We start from the raw sequence: 11,939 nt of genomic DNA on the forward strand, positions 1-11,939 counted from the left end.
GATAAGGTCTGACCAGCAATGTGATGCTGGGTGAACACAAGTGGGCCACAGTCCCTGGCACTTTATGTGCTGGCTGAAGTGACTGACACTCCATCCATCATCCATTCATCCATCCATCATCCCTCCATCCATCCATCCATCCATCCATCATCCCTTCATCCATCCACCCATCCATCCCTCCATGTTCCCCCTCTTCTCCTGTTGAGGGTGGTGGGGGTGGAGCCTATCCCAGCAGCCTTCCCCCTGGACAGGTCACCAGTCCATGGCAGGGCCAACACATAGAGACAGACAACCATTGGCTCTCCCAGCCACGCCTACGGTCAATTTAGAGTCTGGATTAACCTGGTCCCTCTTGATGTCTTTGGACTGTGGAGGAAGCTGGAGTACCAGAGAGAACCCAGCAGGAACAGGGAGAACATGGAGACTCACCCAGAAAGACCCCGTGCTGCAGCCGGGGCTCCACCCACAACCTTCTTGCTGGGGGCCACAGGGAGGACCACTGCTCCACTGGGCCACCCTGTGACTGAAACTACTTAGTATAATTAGTATGATCAATTACATGCGTGGTCCCTTGCTATGACGGGTTAAAGTGGCCTATGATATCATTTTTGGTCATAATTTTATAAAAAAAATAAATTGCCTGTTTAATTCTGTTTCATTGTAAAAGAAACTCTAAAAAGCTAAACACTTTCAGAGGAACGGTTAGCAACCACCTAACCACCAGAGTGCAACGTGTCACATTAAGTGCCGTTTCTATCGAGTGGTTCCACTGAATGATCCAGGGTTGGTAGAGTGTGTTTCCATCAGAAGGTGGCGCTATAGGCAACGTTACTGTAACAGGTACCATAGAAGAAGAAAACCTGGCCCTCCAACAGGTGGGCTCATTGTTTTGATCTCCAGATGTTTGCCAGCTGAAATGGAGGGAGGTCTGGAGGAAGTACTGTCAGTAGTACCAGTTGTAGTAGTTCTTTGGTACCAGCTGGAATTTGACGTTGCTGCTTCTCTGGAGACGAAGACAAAGTCTGGGACCAAACAGGAGGACGGCTGAAACAGCTGATCAGACACGTGAGTGACAGATTCACGACCTCACTTTATTCACTCCAGGGGTCTCCGCCTCCTGTTTGACGCTTTCACTCTTTTTTGACATAAAAACACATAAACCACCTCAAGGGAGTGTAAAAAGACATTAGCAAATTTGAGGGAGTTTTTGTGCATTGTGCTGTTTCCAGAAAGTGCAGAATGCTGAAAATGGCAAAATTCCTTCATGAAAACGCGGCTACAGCTTTTGACTTGTGGGTTACTGTGCCGCAACAGGGAATGTTGCTAGCGTGAGTATTCATCAACAACAACTAAGTCATTCAAGACGTTTCTTGATACTTGGTGTGTCCAACCTTCTCTGCCTCTCAGAACCAACTGTATTGAACTGTCGGTTTCATTTAGTCGTTACCTGATGGACATCACTCGGTGGGTCCAGGTGAAGGAGCGAGACGCACTCCTGTCAGTTTTAACCTCCCACACCTGTTGGGGGGCCAAGTGGGGATAGTGGCCGGTCACTGGGGAGGTGTGTGCTTGGATATCAGAGGCAAAAACTTTGCATTTACTTCCAAAAGGATTTGCCTGTTGTAATGATCCCTCCCTCATCATCCCTCCCTCATCATCCCTCTCTCATCCCTCTCTCATCCTTTCCTCCGTTGGAAGCCATCGGACCTCCTCAGCTCAGGTTCTACCCATCACGTCGCTCGTGCTGAGCCGGGACAATCACATCTTGAAGTCTTGAAATAACTTTTCCATCTTTAGTTTTCAAATAATTTGGTCTGGCTGGGTTTCGAGGGACTTATGAACAGGTTTTGATCAGCTCTTTAGTGAATGAGTTAATGAGACAACAGCGGCTGCGTGTAGCGAGCTCTTTAAAGTGAGCACACGTGGTGAGCACAGCCCTCATGTTTTCACTGCTCTATTTTTTGTCTTCCTTGAACTCCCCCCCTCCTGATGAATCTGAACCTTTCCCTCTCTCCTGCAGTGAAGGGAAATCTCTCAGCTTCCATGACCTGTTTTTGTTGCTTCACTCAGAGCACTGGTTCTTCCATCACAGGACGGTCCGTCTCAATGTCAGGTAGCGATGGTTTTCTATGAATGATGAATACAGATACAGGTTGTCATGCCATCCTCATTAAGTCAGCTGTTGTCATGTGATTACCAGTCCACTCCATCAGGACGACATGCTCTCAGCCTTTGCTCCAGCAGGAGCAAAGGCCAATGGTGACCTCTGCTATAGGTGCTTTGTCTCTGTCTGCTAATGAATGCAAATGATAGCATGTGTCAGCCTATTAGCAAATAACATTTACAGTGAACAAACCGTGTGCAAACACAGTAATTGTCTTCATTGTTTGTTCACTGTCTGTATTAATGAAGAGGAGTGCAAGAATAATGCCAAACATACTCAGCTCTCTCTCTCTCACTCTCTCTTTCTCTCGTTCTCTCTCTCTCTACTGATATGCAAATTTATGGTGCTCCAATTGAGGTAAACAGGGTTAAACAGGCGTGCTTACTAGATTAAGGTACTAGAAGTTTGGTTGCTACAAATACCACTGAAATTAAATCCTAATTTCCATCCATCCATCTATCCGTCCATCCGTCCATCCATCCCTCCCTCCATCCATCCATCCCTCCATCCATCCCTCCATGTTCTCCCTCTCCTCCTGTTGAGGGTGGTGGGGGTGGAGCCTATCCCAGCAGCCTTCCCCCTGGACAGGTCACCAGTCCATGGCAGGGCCAACACATAGAGACAGACAACCATTGGCTCTCCCAGCCACGCCTACGGTCAATTTAGAGTCTGGATTAACCTGGTCCCTCTTGATGTCTTTGGACTGTGGAGGAAGCTGGAGTACCAGAGAGAACCCAGCAGGAACAGGGAGAACATGGAGACTCACCCAGAAAGACCCCGTGCTGCAGCCGGGGCTCCACCCACAACCTTCTTGCTGGGGGCCACAGTGAGGACCACTGCTCCACCCTGCTGCCACCTAAATCCTGAGCTTGATATCTCAGTCAGACACACGGACCGTTCGTCCCCAGAGAAGTTGCTGTTTGTCATGTTTTTAAGTGATTCTATAGGAGGAGTTTTGTATTTCTTTACCTGCCAATTGTCTAAGCTCAGCGGTTCCAGGTCTGTGGATAGTGCTGACATCACAAATTGATCTTGACATCTTGGCATTCTTTGGTTGATGTGATTCTCTTGTTTGGCCTCAGTTTTCAGTGATTCCTAATGCTGAGGGACCACTCATGTATACGGGGGGGCGGTCTCTCGTCTGTCCTCCCCAGTGTCCGGGACTCATGAGATGGGTGTGTGCTGTTGCCTCCTTTTTTTTAGGGCCTGAGCCTGAAGGTACTCCAGGCGAAGACCCTATTATGTTTGTTTTAATTATTATTTTATCGCTGTGTCGTCTGGTTTCACTTGTGTGATTATTGATGTGATGTCACTCTCGGTCATCCGTGTCACGGGTTTGGTGCCTGAACAGAACTGGTCCAGCACCAGAGGCTCCTACGGCTCTGAGCTCTCGGAACTGAACCAGCATCCTCCTGGTGGCTGTTCTGTCTTCTTATTCCCTCTTACTTTGGCAGAGTTTGGTGAGTGACTGAGTGGAGGAGCAGAATCTCAGGACTCCTGCAGTCATCAGGGTGAGCAGGAGGATTGAGACTGTTGAGGGGTGAGACAGCTGAGGGGCGGGGGCAGCCAGGTGGACCTCCCTAACCCATGTTCCTACACTCTTCCTCTCCCCAGCCCCTCACACTCTCCCCCCCTCAGCCCCGCTCACACTCCTTTTCCTCACCCCTCATTTCAATCTCACAGTAATTTTCATTCGAAAATGAACCTCCTAAAAAAATCTATCAACTCTGTGAGCATCGGACAGGAATGACTTGTCAGAGATTGATACCTCCCAATTGGCCTCTAATCAGTTGGCAGAGAAGGAATGAGATGGAAAATGCCTCCGCCATCACTTCTGCCTCCTCTTTTTCTCCTCATCTCCTTCTCCGCCGTTGACTCTTAGACCTGGTTAAAGGAGGAAGTGATAGATTGGGGATGTCATTCCTGAGGAGGAGCCTAGCTTTGCATATTACCCCTTTTCTCCATCACTTTAATGAAAGCGGCGCAGAGATACCTGGGACACATTTGATATCCACAGCCTAGAGCGCCGGGCATCTTTATCCATCACGCAGCCTCCTCTCACTTTGGCTATAAATGTGTCTCATGTGACTGCACATGGCACCGCATCCCAGGCTACTCCCTGCACGCATGATAGAAATATGCTAAATAAGACCATTGTCCTTCCAGGGAATGCACCCCATGATAGTTAGATAGATCTTGCTGGAATACCAGAAGAGGCTTGATGCTGTTCATGGTCAAGGTTGTTAGAATACAGTGGCTGACAGAGCGAAAGTTTGTGGCTGTAGCTTAGCATCAACCCTCTGCTGTGGAGGTACCGCAGGGAAGGCCGAAGCAGGGGACCACCAACCCATGGCTCCAGGCTCCAGGCATCCTCCAGGAGAATCCATGCAGAACTGATGCTTGTGTGTCTGAATTTTTCCTTTTGAATTTTTGGATTTCTGCATTAAAAGTGAACAACCAGCCCGATTTTGCCATACTCCACATTCGTGCTCCTGCCATATTCTGAAAGTCTTTTTATAGAATGATGTTCATCAAGGTCAGCTGTTTAAAAAGAGCGAGCCGATAGAGAACGGTTAAAAACACAGACGGTGAAGTAGCAGTGATACTCTCTCATTCCGTTTATCGTGCACAAGATTTAGATGAGATTCATGCAGGGAAATGTACAAAGGTCTTTCTTTTGTATGTTTTAGAGTGAGAGAAGGACACACACGAGGTCAAGTGCCTATTTTCATCTCATCCTCTCATCGTAATTTCCCTGGTCTCTTTCCATTGAACTCTGTCATTCATAAGTCTAGGAAATGATGGTGCTGACAGTCATTTCTTTAATGTGAACTTGCCAAGATTCTTCGCCTTATCACGGCATTGTTGTTGTGTTGTCGGGGGCAACTGGTGAGGTCTCAGGTGAGCTGGTCCCACAATAAAACTGTGTCCCAGTGATAGATGGAGGCTTTGAAAGAAAGTCTGCAGACAGAAAAGGGCAGAGCATGGACCCCTGCTGCTGAGCAGCTTGTGTGATGGTTGGGATGTTGTCTGACATGCTCTCGACGACATCCAGTTTTATTCAGACTGTAAAATTTGAAGAAAAAAAAAGTGTTTGTGTACCAGAAAAATCAGAAACTTGATGTGCAGGATCATGAGTGAGTGGGACCAGGAGATCAGGTGAGCCGTGCTCGCTCTTCACTATGCGGCACATAATGATCGCGGGTCATTTATTATTCAGATTGTAAAATAATCGGAGTCGATGTCGTTATCCACACTATTCCAGATTCATATTCAGATCCACCCACAGGGTGAGTAGGCAGGAGTGATTAAGGGGTTGCTTTGTGGTCACAGCCTATGATTTAATGGTCCTCCATGAATTGCCGTGGAGGACCAGCGACCAGCCCAGGACCCTCTTCAAGTCAGGCCTGGCAGGACTTTAGGTACTCAAACGAGACAAAATCAAGGTCCCAATCTTTTGTGCAGGAGAGACTTGAAAAGGCTTTTATTGCTACATATTTGAAAAATTGTACTTTAGACTGAAGTCAGGTGGAGTGGCTCAGGGGTAGAGTGGCCGTCTAGCAACCAAAGGTTTGCTGGTTCAATCGCCACTTCCACTGGTGACAAATGTCAAATGTCAAAGTGTCCTTGATCAAGACACTGAACCCCTTATTGCTCCTGATGAGTAGATGCCACCTTGCATGGCAGCCCCCACTGTGTGTGTGTGTGTGTGTGTGTGTTTGTTGATGGATGATGAGACGACACTGTAAAGCTCTTTGAGTGCTGCTGAGGTAGAAAGGCTCTGTACAAAAATGAGTCCTTTTAGCAAGTATTGTGTGTACTGGCATGTGTTCGAGGATGCTCTGGAAGTATGTTGAAAACAAAACAACCTTGAGGGGTTTTCATCTTCAGGGTTGCTTCCCTCCTCATGGCAGACAGACTGGAACATAACGCTCCCCTCCATTATTCAGCTCAACCTGCAGCACTTCAGAAAAAAACAGGCCAATCGGCAATAACCTTCAATATCAATTTCCTCGGAACAAATATGTGGACTCACTGTAATAGTGCCACGACCCACCTTTGGATTCCAGGCCAGACTTTTAAAGGCAGAGTGGATCCAGAGCTGTGCAGATTTGTGGTATGATGATATACTGTGGATATCATTCAGGGATTTTTGAGGACTGGGGTTAATCCTGTTAGGTGAGATGTGACACTCCTGGAGCCGTGGAATAATGCGCCCACACATGCAACTTGCAGACATACCCTGATGTAAAAAACACCTTTGAAGGCTCACACTGATGTGGATGTTTGCATGCTTCAGATACAGGATGAATTAGTGCCACATTCAGACCCGCATATCTGCAGCAGATTGATACGTCCATGCACACACACACTTGCCACTGCAGACCAGCTCTACATTATTCACACCCTTGGCAGATGCCCTTGTCCTGGATCGACCCCGTCTCACTGCCTCAGTCACACAGGCTGCTGGGAGAACAGGAAAATCTGCTCCCACTGCCGTTACAGCATATCAACTATAGTAGGCACAGAACACCGGGAGGAACAGGGCCACCCAGCAGCCCACACACACACGCGCGCACACACACACACACACGCTCTACATTGATGCATGCTGGAAGAGATGGTGGTAACAAGTTACAGTGGAGTACATTTTTGGATCAAATGCTCTTGTAGAGTAGTTTTATTGCACCAAACGTCTGATGTTTGACAAAAGCACGGCACTGGATTTGATGCAGAGTCTGTTCACCTTAAAACACACTGGCAGCATCTGACATGCTACAGGTGTCCCCCACCAGCAACCAATAGGAAAACACCATGGCTGCATCATGACAGGATTGTGGGTCATAAAACTCTGGATGCGTCTTCTTTATTCCAACTACTCACTTCCCTGCAGTTACTGGATGGTGATGGCTGGGAGGACACGTTAGGAGGGAAGCAGAGAGAGGAGCCGCAGGACAGGAGCCCCTAGCAGAGGAGTCGCAGGAGAGGAGCGAGGCTCCACGTACAAATCAGCCTCGACCTTGTTGTTTCAGGGCGCAGCGCTGCTGCTGAGGCCACGTGGCGGCACACACCAACAACTGCCACTGGTGGGGGGGGGGGGGGGGGGGGGTCATACACACAAAATAATCACTTAAAATAGAAAAGATCAATCGGAGATAATGATGGCTATGTTTTGTCTGTTGCACATGACACACGGCAGCAACACACATTAGAGCACACACACACACACACACACACACACACAAGAAAAAAGGGATGTATTTAGTCATCTTAATTTGCACATTGATATTTTATACTTAGTTCATGTTCCTTTGATTATGCTTGCCTTGCTCTGATTATTAACCCATAAATCAGACATAACTCAGTCACTGAGTGCTCCTCTCTCTAAATACTTTCTTACTCAATAATTATTTAGGTGACTACTATGAATAAGTAAAAACATCTTTACTCACAGAAGTTAAAATAACAGTACTTTTATGCTGTTTGCTTCTCTATCTGCCTTTGCCTGCAGGTGAACACTCACCTGTGCTCTTCACACACCTCAGATGCTCCCGGCTTGTTGAGCTGCAACTTAATATTTCCTTCATCAACGATGATTATCCCCCCAATTAAAGATGAATTCTTGGGTCGATTGGAAAATGTTGAGATTCCTCATTTTCTGTGATAAATGACAAAGCAGAAAGTCCCAATATTTAAGAGTCTGGGACCAAAACAAAGACTGAAATAGTTTTGAATTATCTTTTGACTGATTAATTAACTGATTTGTGTCAGGTCAGGTTTATTTGTGTGTCACCAAACCCCAACCAAAGTTCTGTCCTGACTCTGTCCAAGTAGAGCAGGTCCAGCACCTCCCTCCTTCAATGAACCTCCACCCAACAATTCTCCATCAGCAGCACATCCTGCAACAGCAGCCACCAGAACCTTCCTTTACCAGCAGGAAGGTGGAGCAGATCCAGGATCAGTGGGGACGGAGATAGAGCAGGAGAGTAGGACAGAGACAAAGACAGAGAATGGAGGAGGACAGAGAGACAGAAGGAGAGAGAGAGAGGGACAGAGATAAAGAGAGAGAGAGAGGAAGAGAGACTGATGGACAGAGACAAAGACAGAGAATGGAGGAGGACAGAGAGACAGAAGGAGAGAGAGAGAGAGGGACAGAGATAAAGAGAGAGAGAAAGGAGGAGTGACTGATGGACAGAGACAAAGACAGAGAATGGAGGAGGACAGAGAGACAGAAGGAAAGAGAGGGACAGAGATAAAGAGAGAGAGAAAGGAGGAGAGGCTGATGGACAGAGACAAAGACAGAGAATGGAGGAAGACAGAGAGACAGAAGGAGAGAGAGGGACAGAGATGAAGAGAGAGAGAAAGGAGGAGAGGCTGATGGACAGAGACAAAGACAGAGAATGGAGGAAGACAGAGAGACAGAAGGATAGAGAGGGACAGAGATAAAGAGAGAGAGAAAGGAGGAGAGGCTGATGGACAGACGGGGACGTGAGCAGGTTGGAAGGGGAGGGACAGCAGACAATAACAACAGCTCGCTCCAATAATCGCATCTCCAGGTTCAAAACAAGCAGTCAATTCCAGCATAATATGAGCAATTATGTGCTAGCAAGCGGAATGCTGATGCTAATGCTAATGCTAATGGGGTATTGAGAGAACTGATATAACTTGTACTTGTACTAACACTGATACTGATACTAAGGGTGGCAGCTGGAGCCTCTTCAGGTCTGGAGCCTCCTCCAGCAGCACCAGGATCTGGGATGAGGGGAGAAGAGAAGAGGACAGGAGGAGGAGAGAGGAGCCCAGTGCATCATGGGAGATCCCCGGCAGGTGGGACGAGAATGTCCGAACACTTTTGTCTGGTCCACCCTTGAAAACAAGAAGACGGAGTATATGCCTGCGTATATGTTTGTGTCATAAATGGGACCCCGTCCTCTGAGTCTGAGATGACGGTCAAATCAAAACTAGGCCTCACTGACAGGTGGTCTTCCATGAGGGTCAGAATTCTGACTTGGATCTTGAGTTTAGAATCTCAAAGGTCCGACTCCATGCAATGTAGCTAGCTAGCGAGCAAAAAGGGCAACTGGTTCGTAAATGATTACATAGGTGAGCAGTTTGCCCAAGGATCTGAGCTGAATGAGTGGAAACAACACTTTGTCGAGTGTTGCAGGGCAGAGACGGGGAGAAAGGGAGGACATGGATGCTGAGACATTCATGTATTGATTCCTCTTCTAAGAGTTTCCATCAAAGTATCTGACACGGTGTGACCGGTGTACGGTTCACTCCTCCTCACAGTGGGGCGCTGTCTTTTGTCCACGCACCTATGGGTGGGGAGAGCACCTCTATATGGGAGTCGGTTCCACCTGGCGCACTCCCTCTTCCTCTTCCTGTCTGCTCGGCAGTGGCCGGGCCTGGCGTGGCAGAGCTGGTGTGCCTTGGGATGCGCTGGCATTGGAAGCATACTTGCCGTGTAAGCCATAACAGCACATGCTATCTTACGCAGGAACAGTGTGGCGGACTGCTGGTGCTGGGGGACTGGGTTGCCCCACTGATGGGACGGTCCCATGTGAATATATTTTCCGGCGCTCTGTCATCCCAGATCGGTGAGGCCCCCCTAATTATTGAGGTCGTCTCATGGACCCACTGCTGCTTTGGGGGACTGGAAATGTGGACTTGCTGCAGACTCTGGTGGAGCTGGTGTCGGGGCTTGTTGAAGCCTCAGGAATTTCGTTTGGGTTTATTAGTTGTTTATGTTGAAGTGAACAGGATTTATTTTGTATTTATTTTGTGAATTTTGTGTATGTTTATTTACGTTTGTTTTTTTGGGTTTATTTGGGTTGATTTGTTGTCCTCTATTACTTAAAATATATTGCTTAAGTGTGTGTGTGTGTGTGTGTGTGTGGGTATGCAGTGCCACGGGTGTTTTTTTTGTTAGTTTAGTCCTCCCATGATTTGAGTTTGGGCCGCCGTGGTGGCCCCCAGCCCTGTTCACCCCCTTCATTTTGGCCCCAGTTCAGTTATTACTCAGCCAATGTAAATGAATGTATTTTATTGATTTAACAGTGAAATAAACTTGTTTTTTCATATGCATATATCTTCATAAAATGTCTCTCGCCCATGGTATTTGAACTTGCGACTGCCTTTAATATCCATCTAGGTTTTGTGAGATTATTTAACTATTTCCTGGGGCGAAACTCCCCAGGTGGCGCTGTCAGCATTAATTCTTTCCACCTTCCTCATGCCACAACGGCTTAGAAATCTTAAGGCAAAGTTAGTAAACTAAAAAAAATTTAAAATTCATTAAATTCAAACTGCAACTTAAAAAAAAAGCATGGGGAAAATATTTGAAGTGTACTTTTAAGTGGAGAAATCCTATTTTTTTAATATTTGCACATCAATTAGGTAACTTTACAGGCGTTGACACCTTTTCTCTCTGCAACTTCAACCATTATTTCTGAGAATTCGCTCCAGATGATTTTTTTCACCTTATCTTTTTATTTATACTCCTGAATTTCAGGTTCCTAGACGAAAAGGCAGGACAACAGGCAGAGGCACAGTTAACTAAGTGCAGGTCCCCAGTCTACATTCCCTCGGGCAGCAAGCCATCAGTGAGGCCGTTGCCAAAGATCTGATAATTGGGTGTTGTCTGCCACTGTCCCTTGTGGAAAGTGAACATTTTAAACACTTTCTTGAGACTGAGAAATATATCCCAGTTTTGGTCAAGCAAGTTAAGGACACTGTTTTGGAGAAGCTGAAGGAAAAATCAACAGTGCCCTTAACTGTCTAGTTGGTCTGATTGCAGGCTTCGCTCCTTCCTTGGAGAAACAGCAACAAGTCAAAGGCTTGCTATGCCCTTGAGTCCTACTTGCTGGACTGTAGACGTTTCCCCAGCAAATAGAAGAGCAAATTTCCTCTGCCTTTGAGGAGACCACAGAAGAATAAAGCATCTGTCAGAAGATCAGTTATGTTGTCACAGACAATGCTGTTAATATGAAGTGTGCTTTTAAAGTTCGCATGCCACAACAGCCGGCAGATGACAGCGAGAGTGAGGAGGAAAACCTTGATGATGAGCACCTGTGGGAGGACATGGATCCTCTGCAAGACACAGAACTGCCCTGGTTATCAGGTGAAAGTATGTCTTGTTTTACTCACTCCCTGTTATTAGTCGTGAATGTCAGCATGAAGGAAGTTAGAGCTACAGTATCTCTCGCACCATTGGAAAGACATCACACCTCTCAACTCTGTTGCGCAGCAGCTCACAGTTCAGAGAAAAGTTTGAGGCTGCATTTGACTCTACCAAGACTTTTCCAACTGCAAACAACACTGGCTGGAACAGCAGCTTTGAACAAGTGCAGGCCCTTACAGCTCTGGACCATAAAGTCCTGACTGAAATGTGTGGCAAGGATTATGAAGGAGGTTATTCAGCGCTCGAGAGTGGAAGCAGGTTAAGGAATTGACTTCAATTCTCACACCATTCTCAGAGGCAACAGACCTGACAGCGGGAGAGAAAACAGTTGCCATTAGCATGGTGGTACTGTCTGTTCTGGACTTGCATACACATTTTGTGAACATAGAGGAGACACAAACACAGTGTCAGCCAATAGTAAAGGCCCTTTGTCAGTCTCTGGTGAGAAGATTCAGACAGTGGGAGAGAGGAACCTTTCAGCCCTGATGTGTACTTTTGGCCACAGTGCTTGACCCACAGTTTGGATTAAACTGGGTGGATCTGGATGTTACAAATAGACAAAATGCAAAATCAATCAAGAACTTCAGAGAA

The 11,939-nt window shown here is 46.9% G+C and overlaps 1 long non-coding RNA gene across 1 annotated transcript; it reads left to right on the top strand.

The window, feature by feature from the left end:
* The first annotated feature begins 961 nt into the window (after positions 1 to 961).
* Positions 962 to 10,215, top strand: LOC147252664 (uncharacterized). Its single transcript, XR_015118635.1, has 3 exons — positions 962 to 1,065; positions 8,865 to 8,992; positions 9,666 to 10,215. It is a non-coding gene; the product is annotated as an uncharacterized LOC147252664 (long non-coding RNA).
* Positions 10,216 to 11,939: the final 1,724 nt, after the last annotated feature.

This window comes from Aulostomus chinensis, chromosome 12 (genome assembly GCF_037954235.1).
Source record: "Aulostomus chinensis isolate RoL2024-O1b breed Wild chromosome 12, RoL_Achi_v1.0, whole genome shotgun sequence".
In the NCBI taxonomy this organism is placed as follows: Eukaryota; Metazoa; Chordata; class Actinopteri; order Syngnathiformes; family Aulostomidae; genus Aulostomus; species Aulostomus chinensis.